Source organism: Macrotis lagotis, chromosome 8 (genome assembly GCF_037893015.1).
Source record: "Macrotis lagotis isolate mMagLag1 chromosome 8, bilby.v1.9.chrom.fasta, whole genome shotgun sequence".
NCBI classification, from domain to species: Eukaryota; Metazoa; Chordata; class Mammalia; order Peramelemorphia; family Peramelidae; genus Macrotis; species Macrotis lagotis.
The window spans coordinates 142,601,918-142,616,913 of record NC_133665.1 but is presented as its reverse complement, the minus strand read 5'-3'; the positions used below and the strand labels follow the sequence as shown (position 1 = coordinate 142,616,913).

General features: G+C 40.2%; 1 protein-coding gene across 18 annotated transcripts in view; it reads left to right on the top strand.

The window, feature by feature from the left end:
- Positions 1 to 14,996, top strand: part of ATP2B2 (ATPase plasma membrane Ca2+ transporting 2) — a 681,398-nt gene that overhangs the window by 388,421 nt on the left and 277,981 nt on the right. For 2 of the 18 annotated variants that reach the window (XM_074198579.1, XM_074198576.1), the window contains exon 1: positions 2,364 to 2,657. The exons of the other annotated variants lie outside the window; for them this stretch is intronic. The gene's annotated coding sequence lies outside the window, so the exon portion shown is untranslated. Of the gene's footprint in view, positions 1 to 2,363; positions 2,658 to 14,996 lie in introns of those variants that run through there. 18 annotated transcript variants of the gene reach the window in all.

The following is a 14,996-nucleotide window of genomic DNA, read 5'->3' as shown; positions in this document are numbered from 1 at the left end:
CTCCCCCCCCACCCCGTCTTTTAAAAACCTAATAACCCAGAAGGGAAAGAGACTTCTCTGTGTGTGCATAGATTCAGCTAAATTTGCATGAAGCCAAGTTTCCTTGAGAGAATATATTCTGAGTCAGTAGCTACTGGACCATGAAAAATTGCTCTCTGCCAAAGCTGGGGAGCCAACTGAGGCTGGAGAGCTCCAAAAAGAGAATGACTCAGAGGGTGGAAGAGCAAACAGACATCTTGAGAAGAACCCCCATTGTTTTCTAGTTCTGGCTTGGCCCCAGACTCACAGAATGACCTTGGATGAGTCCTAGCACCCCTCCTTTCATTTCCCTCTTTGGACAGAATGTGATGGTGACTCAGGGACTGTTTTAGGAGGTGCTCTGAAATTACCCACCAACCTGCTGTCTGTCCAACTGAATACTGCCCATGCTGGAAATTGCAAGGATCTTGTGACCCCATATGATCCATGCCTTGCCTCAGGTTCATTTTCTCTGTCTCTGTCTCTCTGTCTCTATCTCTCTTTTTCTTTCTCTCCATCCCTGTCTCTCCTCTGTCTCTTTCTTGTTCTTAAACTCAGGAATTTTCTACTTTTATAGCACACATCACAGGAATCAATTCATATTAGTTTCAAATAGCTAATTTAATGTATAATGTGATGTTATCTATCATATATCTCTAACTCTGTCCATCTTTAATTACAAGAGGCAGTGTGACATAGTGAAGAAAGAAGCAACCTCAGTCAGGAAGACCTGGCTTCAAGATCTGTCTCTGAACAAGTTAGATCAGCATTCAGTGCTCCCAGACAATTCTCAAACCTTAGAAATTGCAGAACAGAAAGCTGACCTGCTTTGGTAGAGCTACGTGATTGAAATCACCGGATCTGTGACAAAAAACAAAATTGATAATGAATATAAGGCTACTTCTAATAAGTGAAATCATTAGAATATATCTGGAGTGCTTTTAGATTCATAAAGTTCTTTCTCAGAAAAAAATCACATTACTTTTATTTCCATTTTGCTGATGAAGAAACTAAAGCTCAGAGGAACAAACTGGTGGTCCCACACTTTTTAAGGATCAGATATGAAATTTGGGCCCAGATCTTCTGATCCCAATCTAGCATTTTTTTCACCATACCCTGCTACCTCTAGGAATAAAGACACCACCTAGATATCTAAGTTTTGATCACTCTTTAGTGTTTTGATTTCCAGTATGGAGAATATTTGTTCCAGGCATGGGATCAGATTTGGGAAAGGGAACTATTCTTCTCCCTCTTTTCCCTGCCTCTGGCTCTGATCTTTTCATCCACCTGTCTCTTTCCCCTTCCTTCTTCTATGCCTCTCTCCCCCATATCTCCCATCTTCTGTCTTTTTTCCTACCATCTCTTCCTTTTTTCTTTTCTATCTTTCTCTGCCTTCCTCTGGGTCTTTGTCTCTTTTTCTTGGTAGAATAGTAAGAACAAAAATCCTGGTCTGCTACTTAAAATCTTGGGCTAAAATGCTAAATCATTCTGAGTTATAATTGAGGACAGTGAGACTAGAAGAGAGGACCCAGAATCAATTAGTGAACATTTAATAAACTCCTACTATATACCTGGCAAGGTATACAAGGAATACAAATACAAAAGTGATGCAGAACTCTCCCTACAGGAGTCCCTTCTTCTCCACTGAATATACTGGAAAACTACCCCCCCCCCCAGCTATCATCAGTATCTCCTTACATCATCACATAGGTTTTGGGGAGAAGAGATAATCCTACAGGGGATAATTCAGTTTCCTTATCTCTAAAATGGGGGAATTGGACTAAATGAATCTATAGTCCATTCCAGACATAACTCTCTTAAATTTTGTATTTCTGTTCTTCCATCTCTCACCTGTATTCCTTTGCCTAAACCTTTCTGGCAGCTTTCATGCTCCTTACTTCATTGCTTCTGCCTTTGTTTCTCTATCTCTGTCTCTGTATTTTTCTTTCTTCCTCTCTTGACTCTTTGTCTCTATTTCTCTGCTTCTTGTTTATCTCTCTGTTTCTTTTCTGACTCATGTACTTGTATTCACCTTCTTTTCATCGTGCCTTACTCTGAAAGCAACCTATCAGAGGAACAAGGTGGTGGTGGTGGTGGGGAGAATCTTTATCTTCCTTTTGGAACCAAAGAGCAATTTCCCATCCTCCCAGGATCCTGGTTATGCATCTCCTTCCCAAGCCTGGGCTGGGCCCAGTCTCACCCTCAGTTCCCAATAGTGAAGGGGAGAAGTGGGGCAGGTGCAGTGGCTGAGGGGTGGAGGGGAACAGGCCTATCATTGCCATCTGGCTATTGCTTCCTAGTAGCAGGGCACTGTAACCTGGCACCTTCATGAAATATTACTGATTGGGTGCTAAGGCTGAGTTTTGCTACAGGGGTAAGTATTTTTGCTTTTGATTTTTGGTTACTTCTTTGTTGGGAAGTCACCTTCGGGCTCTATCCCACTGGTTCCCAGTTGCCTGTATTCAAGCCCAGGTTGGGTTTCTCAGCAGGACCCATCTGCAGATTTGGTCAGCGATTCAATTCAGCAGAAATATAAATAGAAGCCGGGGCATTGGGCTCGGCGGGATAATTTTGCCTTTTGCCTGGTTGCACAGTCCTTCGGCCCTCTGTCCAAGCTTGGCCCCTCAGCACGTCCTCAGGTCAGTATCGGATGTGGTGCCTCCATGGTAACCTGGGGGGTTGTGTGTCTCTTGGCAGTGATGATGCTCAGGTTGCAGGGGGGAATGAGGAGGAGAAAAAAACAACAACATCCCAGGCGATGGGAAATCAAAGGTCTCAGGGAAAGGTCAGCACTCTGGCTGAGCAGCCTCCTTCTCTTCAGTCCATGGAAAATTGGTTCCAGCTAGGCAGACCACAGAGGGAAGGGGGTCTGACTATCTTCTATCATCATTCTTCATTTTCCCCAGTGGTCCTTCCCTCCTGCAAGGGGACATGGGAAATTTTAGAGCTACTACTCTACAGGTATTCCCAGACTTTGGAAAGGGGCAAAAGGTTGCTTGGGCTGCTGTCCACGTGTACCTTCTTGCCTCTACTGTCTTTGCTTCTAATTCAGTTTCTGAGCTATGATCATCAGGGGATTTGGTTTCTTATCCTGGCACTGCCACTGACTCAATGTGTGAGGTTGACAAAGTCACTTGACCTTTAAGGCCCTCAGTTTTGCACTGTTTAGAAGGGGTGGGGTGGGTCGAGAAGATCTCTCTGGGTAGCCCTGCTGGCCATTTTCTATGACGCGGACCCAGCACTTTTTCATTTGCTCCAAGAGCCAGTGACTCTGGTGAAACTGTAACCTTGCCTGTGAGGGATGTCCTAATCCATTCCCTAGCAACGAAAAGGCGATAGCCCCGGCAGCCTTGGGTGTTATGGAGCTCTCTGCAGCTCTCAGGACTCGTGTCTGCTTTCCCTGGGGTGGCAGTGGACTTGTAATCTATCCTGTCTTCAGAGAGAAGGGGAAAGGCTTGGGAAAGCTGCCTTTTGTCTGGTCTCAGTTGTACTGGTGGAGGAGAAAGGGAGTGAGCTTATCTCGGCTGGGCTTAGCTAAGTCAAGACTGTGTAAAATGATTTTCCCCCCTCCCCAAACCTGGTGTGAAGATTTAAGGGGTAGATTAGCCTGGGATATTTTTACAGGCTGGTAGCATGTGGTCGGCCTCAGGGAGGGGGAAATTGGAGCCACATGCTGCTAACTGATCTGGTGGTTGTCACAGTAAGTCTTTTCTAGGCAATCTCCTGCATCCCTTCGAGTTTACATAAGTGCAGAAAAAGGGAGCCCCTTCCTTCAACTTCATTGATCCTCCAGCCCAAGGTTTCGTTTCTGATGGAGCCTCAAGGGATCGATTATTTCAAGATATGGTTATCCTTTTTGGTATCAGGTTGAGAGTTAGAGACGCATCTTCCAATGTCAGAGTTTTGCTTTGTAACCCTTAGGGATCTCTTCTTCAGTAATTTCTTAGTTTCAGATTCATCCCTTTAGAGCTAGGAGGATCTCACAACCCATCTAAGTCTAATCCTCTCAATTTTACAGACAAGGACAATAAGATTAATAGAAGTGACTTAGCCAGTAAGTCTAATGAATCTAACATTCAGTGCTCTTTCTATTTCACCATTTAGCTAAACTGTTCTTTTAGACATTTTTATATTGCTTTAGTATGGGAGCACAATATTTTTAGTTAATAAATTTATTAAGCTAAACTTGTTTGGAGAAGGTAAAATACTGCAAGGGAAAAAGCTTTGGATGGAGAGCCAGGACACTTGCTTTCTAGTCTTCTCTGTTTCCTTATCAAAAAAAAAAAAAAAATGAGGAAATTGGACCAAAATAGCTTTTAGAAGGAATTTTGCTAAATGTGTTTTGGAAATGATACTCACAGAGTTCTCCTTATCCATATGATTATTTGCTTCTGCTGCCCATTAACATTGTAATTTTGGCCAAATTCTTTCCCCTCTCTGGGCCCCTGTCCAATGAGGGAATTTGTATAGCTCTTGAGGGTACTGCTAAGGTCTCTTCAAGTACAAAAGCCTATAATCCACTGAGTTCAAATCTGATCAACAAACATTTACTAAGCCCCTACTGCGTGCATGTTTCTGAACTGGAACTGCATATCCAACACTTAAAAACCCCACACAATCCCTGACTTTTCAGGATTTATATTCTATGGCATTTTTAGGCAAGATTTCCTCTTGGAAAGCCTTCGACAATAAGTTAAACTTTGCAAGACCAATGATTCTTACTTTTTTTTCTTCTTTTGATAATAATGTAGAGTGTATTTTTCAACTTTAAGGTACCAAAATAAGTCTCACTAGAAAGTATTGACCAGCAACAGACCCCCTTTCCTCCAGAGGAATACTCTTTGGCAGCTTCCTAGTCCTTTGGCACTATAGCCATTTCTAAAGACAGGTTACACAGTTTGGCCAACAGTTCAAAAACATTTCACCCTTGAGTTCCTTCCGATCTCTTAGGTGGATACCATCTGGTCCCAGGGTTTTACCTATTCCTAGTTTGTCAGTGAGACTTAGTCATGTCCTGAGACTCTGTGGCCATTTGTTCTTATGCTGCTACTTTGAAGGGTCACTTATGAATGAGGATCTTCTTAATGTCTACCTCCAAAAGAGGGAAGAAAGTTGCTAATAATGTCCCTCAGTCCTTTGTCATTGCCCTGCTCATGACTTATGCATCCTTAACATATTTTGGAGCCCCTATTATGTACCTGAGATATCAAATGAACCTGTGGATACATAAACAATAGCCACCACCACAGTCATCCCCACCACCATCATCACCACCACTACTACCTCTACCATCTCGACCTCTACCACCTCCACCACCACCACCAACCATCACCACTGCCACCACTGCCACCATCACTACCACCACCACCGCCACCATCACTCTACCACCATTATCACCACCACCACCACTAACAACTACCACCACTACTACCACTACCACCAGTCACCATCATTACCAACCATCATTACCACAAACATTCTTTACCACCCACCACCACTACTAAACCACATATTTTCTGCCTTTGATTTTTTTCTATACTTAGAATGAATTATTTTTTGAGGAGCTTATTAGGGTCTTACTTTCATTGAAAAGAAGGTTGAACTTAAATATGTTGTGTTTCAATTCAACTTAATAAGTATTTGCTAAGTGCCTACCAAATTCCAGGTAAACAGATGTTTACAAAGAAAAAAATAATGGATCACAGAGAAAGAAAATAAGAGGGTTACAAATCTAGTATTACAAAGAAAGAAAATAACATGCCCTACCCTCAAGGAGCTTATATTCTACTCTTATAATGACATAATAGTTCTTTCTGTTCTGACTTCTATTCACTGTTTAGAACCTTGAATATTCTCTTTCTCAGTGGGTTACAGAGCTCTGTGCTCTCTGCAATAGATTTGAGACAAACTAAATCCTCACAGTTTTCAAGGATGATAAGGTTTACAAGTTGATGTATTTACATTATCATTTCTATTTTGTAGAGGGAAAATAAAGGCTCTGAAAATTTAGTCTTTGTTCAGCAGATACTTCTAGATTGGAATACTTCTTGATTAGAGAGGCATAGAATGATCAAGTCTTATAATTAGAAGATATGAATTTAAATCCTAGTTCTGACACTTTATTAGTTGTGAGACTAGGGCAAGCATTTAAAATCTATGACTCTTGGATTCCTCATTTACACAACAGGTGGAGACAATCTTTTGGCATGTCATGTAGTCTCTCAGTGCTCCAAGTACTCTAAGTCAGTAAATTCTATAAAGGTTGTTTTTCTAAATTTTTTCTAAATTTAATATATGGAGTTTTCCACATTAATGAAATCATAGGGCCTATTAAATTTTTTTGTAGTATCCAAGAATGTTGGAAAGATCAAAAGAGTTATGCATATCATATTTTGAAAAACTTAGAGTACCTTGTAAAATTCAGTAATCATTCTTCTTCTTCTTCTATAAAATGGGTATATTAACTTACTGTCTAATTCACAGGCTGATATGTGAGGAAAATATTTTGTATTTTGTAAGTATTATGTAGTGACATCTCTATCTTCTCTCTCTCTCTCTCTCTCTCTCCATCCATCCATGCATCCATCCATTTATCTATCATCTATCTATCTATCTATCTATCTATCTATCTATCTATCTATCTATCTAACTATCTATTTATAAGGACTATAAACTGTCACTCTCATTTTTGGTTATGAAACAGTTCTTTTATCTTCCTCTGTATCTTCAGTCTTCTCTCCCTGTCTCCCCTTGAAGAGACATTCTACCAATCTAGGTGACTGAATTGTGAAGCAGGAAAGGACTTTGAGGATATTTAGAATTTTTCTTTGCTATCACCTGACTAATTTTCCATCTTCCTGGATTGTTTCCCTTTTCCCCAAACTTGGCTTATTATTCTGGTTCCTATTAGAATCCCCTATCCATCTCTTCATGCTTAAAGTAGAAGATTTTTGACCACAAAAATTCCACTGGTTTTTCATCATCTAGTGACATTTTACCTTTCTTCCTTGATGTTCTTCATAAATTCAGGAACATATTCTCAAGGTCTGTCTTTGGAAAAGTTTCTCTCAAGTTCATTATGTTGCATGTGAGGTAGGAAACTGGAGACTCCCCTGCCATATGGAGTATACCCACAGTGCATAGAACACTGATCTCATGGTCATGAGCATCTGAGTTCAAATGTGGTCTCAGACACTTGATGCTTACTGTGTGACCTTGGATAAGTCACTTAACCTGATTGCATTCGCATCCATCCCTGGTTGTCTTGATAACATATCTAGGGACTGGACCCAGGTGGCTCTGGAGGAGAAAGTGAGGCTAGTGACTTAGCACAGCACTCCCTCACTCAAATACAATTCATTTGTTGTCATAGCATTTGTTATCATAGTCTTTGAGAATGAAGGACAAATGTCAGTCTAGTATAGTGAATAGAGTTCTGGTTTGGGAATAAAAAAGGCTTAGGTTCAAATATAGATTTCAACACCTAAGAGCAGTGTGACCATGGACAAGTCATTTAACATCCCTGGGTCTCATTTTCTCTATTTGTAAAATGAATGCTAGAGTTGTTGGGAGATAAAGGAATTTGCAAACTTTAATGGACTATTAAAATATAAAAAAAAAATTCCTATCTAGAAACTTAAGAATTTTACTTCCAGAATGTTCATAGAGAGATAGACCTGAGAGTTCATCTGGTCTTATACCTACATTTTGGGGAAGAAGCAGAGGGAATTTTTTTTAGGGTTATCAAATAACTTCCTCATTTTAAAGCAAGGATTAGAAGCCAAATCTCCAGCCTCCTATCCAATGATCTACCTCCATTCTCTTTATTTATGGTTGGTTGTTTTTAATACTCCTTTGATTAATGGGCTTTATTCTGAATGTACAACTCATTAGCCTGAGGCTGTTTTATTAAGATTTGAATGTGAAGGTTTAGAGAAGCTGTAAATTTGACTGAGTTGTTCAAGGTCTTCCTTTTCAAGACTCTGGGCCTTTCATCAGGACTAGCCTAACTGCTCACTAGGCTTCTTCTATACCTGGGACTTCCCACCAGTGGATACATAATCCACTTCCTACAAAATCCAATGCAGATCCATATGAATGCCCTTCCTTATAGATTTAGGCATATAGCCCTATTGATATTTTTCTTCCTTCTTCCCTTTGGCTCATCAGGATCTCTCTAGCCCTTCCTGATGCACTTCTTTCCTCCTTCCTTGCACAGAGATATCCCTCTTTCCTTTGCTGGTATACTCCCATGTTCCATCCCCTCTCCTGCATCATTCCTCAAACATCCAGGTTCTTTCTGCCATCCTCTTTATTTAGTCTATAGTACCATAGACTTTTAACTCTGGAAGGAAGCTCTGAGATACTCTAACATAGTCTCAGGGGTGGCTAGGTGGCACAGTGGATAAAGCACCAGCCTTGGAGTCAGGAGTACCTGGGTTCAAATCCGATCTCAGACACTTAATAATTACCTAGCTGTGTGGCCTTGGGCAAGCCACTTAACCCCATTTGCCTTGCAAAAACCTAAAAAAAAAAAAAAAAGAAATAAAAGTCTCCAAATCTCAGAGAATGAAAGTACTTTATTCAATGTCACAAAACTTGTTAGTGGCAGTTTCAGATTAGAACCTAGTTCTTTTGCTTTGTAGTTGTACACTGTTCTTGGAAGCTTCCTAGCTTCTCTGACTCCACTTTTCAAACTAAAATACATTTTTCCCTGATGGTATATTTTAATTTTATTTTTCAATTACACATTTATTCTCCTCTACTAAGTCCTCCCCAATTTAAAAGAAAAAAGGACAATGCCAACAATACCTTTGTAACAAATATGCATAATTAAATAAAACAAATATCCACATTGTTCATGTCCAACAATATATTCTTCCATAGTCTTTCTGTTTATGCCTCAGTGTATTCAATTTCTTGCTTTTCTCTTATACAACAGAAAAAACAAAACAAGATTTTTATAAGAGTTCTAGAATTACCTCTTCTATTTATATAGATATTTTTTTTCAGAGGCCACGGATGGATCAGCCTTTAGTTCACCCTTAAGGGGAAAATATGAGAAAGCAAATTGATCTAGGGATCTCTGTTCCAGTTCCCCATGGATTTTAGACCTGGAAGAGGGGCATCCAGCAAGAGAAGCCAAGAAATAGAATAATTAAAGGACCAAGTCTTCTTCTGAGCTTTGCTTTTATGTTGAGCTTTGCAAAAGTATTATCCTGCTATCACCTTGCACCTTTGGCACTCTCTGCCTAGGGGAGGCTGGGGCCAGGAATAGCAAACTTTTCTAGGTCACAGCAGTTGGGAAACCCAGCAGGGCCTGGACTTGTTTACATCTTTACTTCTGCTTTGAAGCCTGAGGCTATATAGGAACATCAGTCTTCCCCTTATTGCTCAGAGGACTTGAACCCTAAATTATTATATGATTTGATCTCTTGTTCAACCCATTTTCTGGAGGTGGGAAGAGAGGCATTTATTCCTACTGATTATCACTAACAGGAGATTCTGTGTGGTTCTGGTATAAGATAGTTAACCTGGTTTTAAAAACTAGGTGGATGGTGGTGTTTTTTTTTGGGGGGGGGTGATTTTAGAGGCATCAGGAAGACCCTTCTCACTGAGCTTCAAATATCACCCCATCCTGATCATTGCTTCTTGAAACATTTTTAAATCTTAAATTAAAAGAAAATTAATTTTATTAATATTTTTAAATAAAATATTGTCCTTTTCTTATCGTCTTAGTTGAAATTCTGATGACCTTTGGAAGAGATAAGTTCCCATGATCCCATTTAAGTGATTGTTGCAGTTATTTTTCTTGTTAAGATGGTCTATGACAGTATGAAAAAAATGACTCTAGCAAGGTGTGAGTTAGGTGATGCACTGAACTTTGCCAAGAGTTCAGCTGTGTAAAGTTTAGTATAAAGAACTGGAAGACCTTGTTTCTATGCTGGCTAGGTTACTTACATGATGACTTTGGGCAGTTCAGTCTAGAACCATAGATTCTATGATTCTAAGACTTGAAAGCCATCTTCAGAGTCATATAGCCCAAATATTTTATTTTACTAGTGAAAAAACTGAGACTTTTAGAACTGAGATTTGAACCCAGGTCATCTGTCTCAAAATATAGCACTCCAATTTGTCTCCTGGTTGTCAATGTCCTTATGTATAAAAGAGGACAACCAGAATAGATTATCTTGTGGTCCCTTTAGACTCTAAATCTGGAAGTAGAGTTGTTCCTAGTTAATGACAAATTAAGGGAGTTTCCATGGACCCCAAACTGCAAATGATTGGGCAGTGATTCAGGGAGACATCTGGGGTAGGAGATGTTGGTGATGAACAATGGAGCTCATCCAGATGTTATTGGTGGGGACAAAAAGACCCAGAGTTCATCTCTCTCTCTCTCTCTCTCTCTCTCTCTCTCTCTCTCTCTCTCTCTCTCTCTCTCTCTCTCTCATCTATATCTATCTCTATCTCTATATTATATCTATATCTATCTATCTTTATCCCTCTTTCTCTCTCTCTACATATATATGTGTGTGTGTGTGTGTGTGTGTATGTATGTATGTATGTATGTATATGTGTGTGTGTCTGCTAGTTATCCTGGAAGGCTCATGCTTTCACAGAGATAAAGCTATAAGACTACCATTGACTATATGGTCTCTTTGGAATGCACTCTTTCTCTTCACATTGACTGCATGGTTTCTCTGGCTTCTGTCTGTCCCCCTGATAATGATGATGTTGTTTGTCCCTTGTTCTCAAAGATGACTATGACAACAGGTGATGCCATGACAAGCACATGAATTGGATTTGAGTGAGGAGGTCTGTGCTAAGTCACCAGCCTCACTTTCTCTTCCAGAGTCATCTGGGTCCAGTGGCCAGATATGAATCAGAATGACTGAAGAAGGTCCTGAGTGAGAGGCAATCAGGGTTAAGTGACTTTTCCAAGGTCACACAGCTAGTGCATATCAAGTGCCTGAGGTCAGATTTGAACTCCTGTCTTCTTGACACCAAGGCCAATGCTTTAACCGCTGTACTATATAGCTGCCCCTCTGGCTTCTTCCAGTCTCAGTTCAAATCCCACCTGTACAGGAGGCCTTTCTTATTTCCTTAATCCCATCCTCAGTGCCTTTCTTGAACTGTACTATATGTATGTAGGTAAACACATATGTTTGTATGTATTTCTGTATGTGTATATACATGCATATGCATATCTTATATATACATGGTAGTTATTTTCATGCTGTCTCCTAAAATAGAATGTGAGCTCCTTTGGGATAGAGGCTCCTTTTACCTTTCTTTTTCCCCCAGAATTTATATATAATATAATATATAATATTATATATAATAAATATATAATAAATGCTTGATTGGCTGATTAACTGGCTCTCCCCATCCCCAAACACACCCATCAGGTCATTAGTTGTCCTTTTGTAATATCTTTTCTTCTTGAAGATGACATTTGATACCCATTTTAGCTTAATTTCCCATAATAAACACAGTGGAGTTAGAGATACTGTGATTTGCCCTGGCCTTGAACCCTCAGGAGAGTTGCTGTAGAAGATGGATGTAATTGGATATAATTTCTTTCTCTGCATGTCATTCAGAGCATGAGTCACCTCCACATTTCTGAGATGGACTAGGTATGCTCTTGAGTGGGTGAGGGACAATCAATGCATCACATATTTATCAAACCTCCAAAGTACTGTTCTAGGCAAAGTGTTCACTCATATCCAACTCATTGTGACCTCTTTTGGGATTTTCTTGGCAAAGATATTGGAGTTTCCATTTCTTTCTCCAGTTCATTTTACACATGAGGAGACTGCAAATAGAGTGAAGTGACTTGTCTAGTGTCACATGGTTAGTATCTGAAGCTAGATTTGAACTCAGGTCTTCCTGACTCCAGACCCAGTATTCAATCTGCTATGCCACCTAGCAGCTCCTAATCGAATCCCTTCATTTTAAAGATGAGGAAACTGAGTTCAGAGAGATTAAGTGACTCGCATGGAGTTGCATAGAAGGTTAAGTGTCAAAGGCAGAATTTTATTTAGTCTCCTGACTTTGTTCCTTTTAATATATAGTAATATCAGACCAGATTTGAACTCAGATCTCCCTGACTCCAGGTGTTGTGCCCTATTCACGCACCTCTAGATGCCATACAAAGTTTTGACAAGATATCACCTGTTCAAGATCTAGTCGAGTTTGATTTAGTTCTATTAGTTTAGCTTTTATGAAAATAATGCACATTTAGATAGTTTTTTGTGGTTGACAAAGTGGTAGTTTCATGCTAATCCTAGGAAGTAGGTAGTATCAATAGTATAAGTTATTTGGGTTTTGTATATTGATCTGGACCTGTGGTTTTCATGAATGAAGGAAATTTTACAAGAGTATAACCTCTCTGTCAGTGCAGATTGCAGACTGCTTGACAGTGTCTAGCCTTGTGGTTACAATAGTTGGAGAGGCAGGACTTGAACTTGGGTCTTGTCACTTCATTCACTCTACTTTGTTCCTCCTTCAAAATTATAATTTCATAGAATTTCATAGAAACAAAATCTTTGGATCTAATAGTCATGGATGGGGCTTTAAGATGTCTTTTCTAATTCCTTCAATTTGTAGGGGAGCAGACTGAAACCCAAAGAGGTTAAACCAATTGGGCAAGATTATTTGGGCACTTCTAGTATCTGGCTTCAGATCCTCCAATTCACAATCTGACTTTTTTTTCCTACCTTAACAAGCTGCATTTCACAGTCAGTAGCAGAGCTGAGACTTGGGTCTCCAAATTCAGGACTCTTCCCAAAACATTGTGCTTCTTCCTGAATAAGTGAGTGCTGCTCTCTTTTATACAAGGCAAAGCTCTATTCCAGCCAAACAGGGCTTCTTATTGTGACAGCTGTTGCTCCTTCCTCTCCCGCCCACCCCCAACCTCTACTACTAACCTCTTGGCCGATGAGGGCAGGGCTTGGGAATGTTGTCTCTTAAACAGACAAGTTCTGGGAGTGACTTGAATGTGAGCCAACTTTCATTTTAGGCAAGTGACCTGCTGTTGACTTAGATTGAGAATCAGACTCTGGTTCCCTTGAACAGTACACGAACAGTTCCATAATAGTCCATGCAGAATAATCAAGGCCCTACAAAAGTATTTCCTCCTTCTGGGTACCCAGGAGACACAACATAGTTAAGCTAGGTCATGGACAGTTCTTGTAATAGCATAGGGCAGTCATTGGAAGCAAGTTCATTAAGGCTCTGAATCCTGAAACAGATTCCCCTTTCACATCCAGAGGTATTTGTATGTACCTAGTAGGTATGATTTTTTTCCCCCTTCATTCTCTCAAAGAGGACCATGACATCAGGGAAGTGATGCCATGACAAGTATATGAATTAGATTTGGATTTGAGTGGTGGGTGGGGGGCTGTGCTAAGTCACCAGCCTCACTTTCTCCTCAAGAGTTATCTGGGTCAGGGGAGGCTTGGTGGGGCAGTGGATAAAGCACTGGCCCTGGAGTCAGGAGTACCTGGGTTCAAATCCGATCTCAGACACTTAATAATTTCCTAGCTGTGTGGCCTTGGGCAAGCCACTTAACCCCATTGCCTAGCGAAAACCTAAACAAAAAAAAAAGAGTTATCTGGGTCCAATGGCCAACTATGAATCAGGATGACTGAAGATGGCCCTGGATGTGAGACAGTCAGGGTTAAGTGACTTGCTAAAGGTCACACAACTATTAAGTGTCAGTGTCTGTAGCAGGATTCAAGCTCCTGTACTCCTGACTTAAAGGACAGTGCTCTATCCAAAGTGCCACCTAGCTCTCCAAGGCCCTGTGAACATAAATATAAGGATAAAAATGGTCCCTGTTCTCACAGAGCTTGCATCCTACTGTGGGATGCAATGGAAATGTCTAAATGTAATTTGAGGAGGCAGAATACACATTGGTGGAACAAGGAAGACTCCTTTAGAAGCAATTATGCTGAACCTCAAATAAAGCACAGGAGTCTTACAGGAGAGTCAATGGGAGGGGGTCCTCCCTTTTTCTTCCTTTGTAATTCTATATATTTTATGTTTATTTAGGAACTTTTTCCCTGAGAATGTGTCCATAGTAGAGTGCCCAGGGAGTCCATGGCACACAAAGGTTAAGAATTTCTGCTCTTCAAATGATGGTGGTGATGATGATGATGATGATGATGAAGATGATATGGACAAAATGCTTTTCAGTTTATCAAGTCCCTTCTTTCCATGCCTCATTGACTCCCCAGTAATACACTGTCTTTCTACACTCATTCTTTTGATTGTCTGTCCCAGGTTTAGACAGGATTGTCTGCCTCTATTCTGTCTTAGTGACCTTCTCAGCAATGTTGTGGTTTTAGGGGTGGTTGGTTTATTTATCTGTGTCACTGCACCCATTAAAGCACCTGGTAGTTGATGGAATAGAATGTATCTGATACAGTGCAAGCTCGATTAGGGCATGTTTCTTTATTTTTTTTTTGTCTATGTATTCTAAATCTGATACAGTTTCTTTAACTTAGTAGGCATTTATAAATACCTACTATGGCACTGATGGTGAGGAACCAGCTATCAGCACCATGGTCAGCATCCTTTGCTATGTTCTGTCATCTTTCTTAGCATCACGGTCAGGGGTTTAGTGACTGGCTGTCGATGGCTCTTCTCTTAAGCAAGTCAAGGCTCTGCTATATACCCTGACATTCACCATAATAATAATAATAATTATTTATTTACTTTTGTCTATTTATTCCTCCTCCCCTCCCTCTTATATTGATCCTTTTCCTTTTTCTCCACAGTAGGCTCACACATACTTAAATTCGACATAAGAATAGCATTCTTAATGTGGAATTTAGTCCTACACAGAATTCAGAGGGGCAAGTTCCCTGTTATCTTGGGGGTAGGCAAACAGAGTTTTATAGAAGAGATGGTATTTGACTTTAGCTTTGAAGGATAACTAAGGTTTTGATTGAGGTAAGATGTTGTAGGCAGAG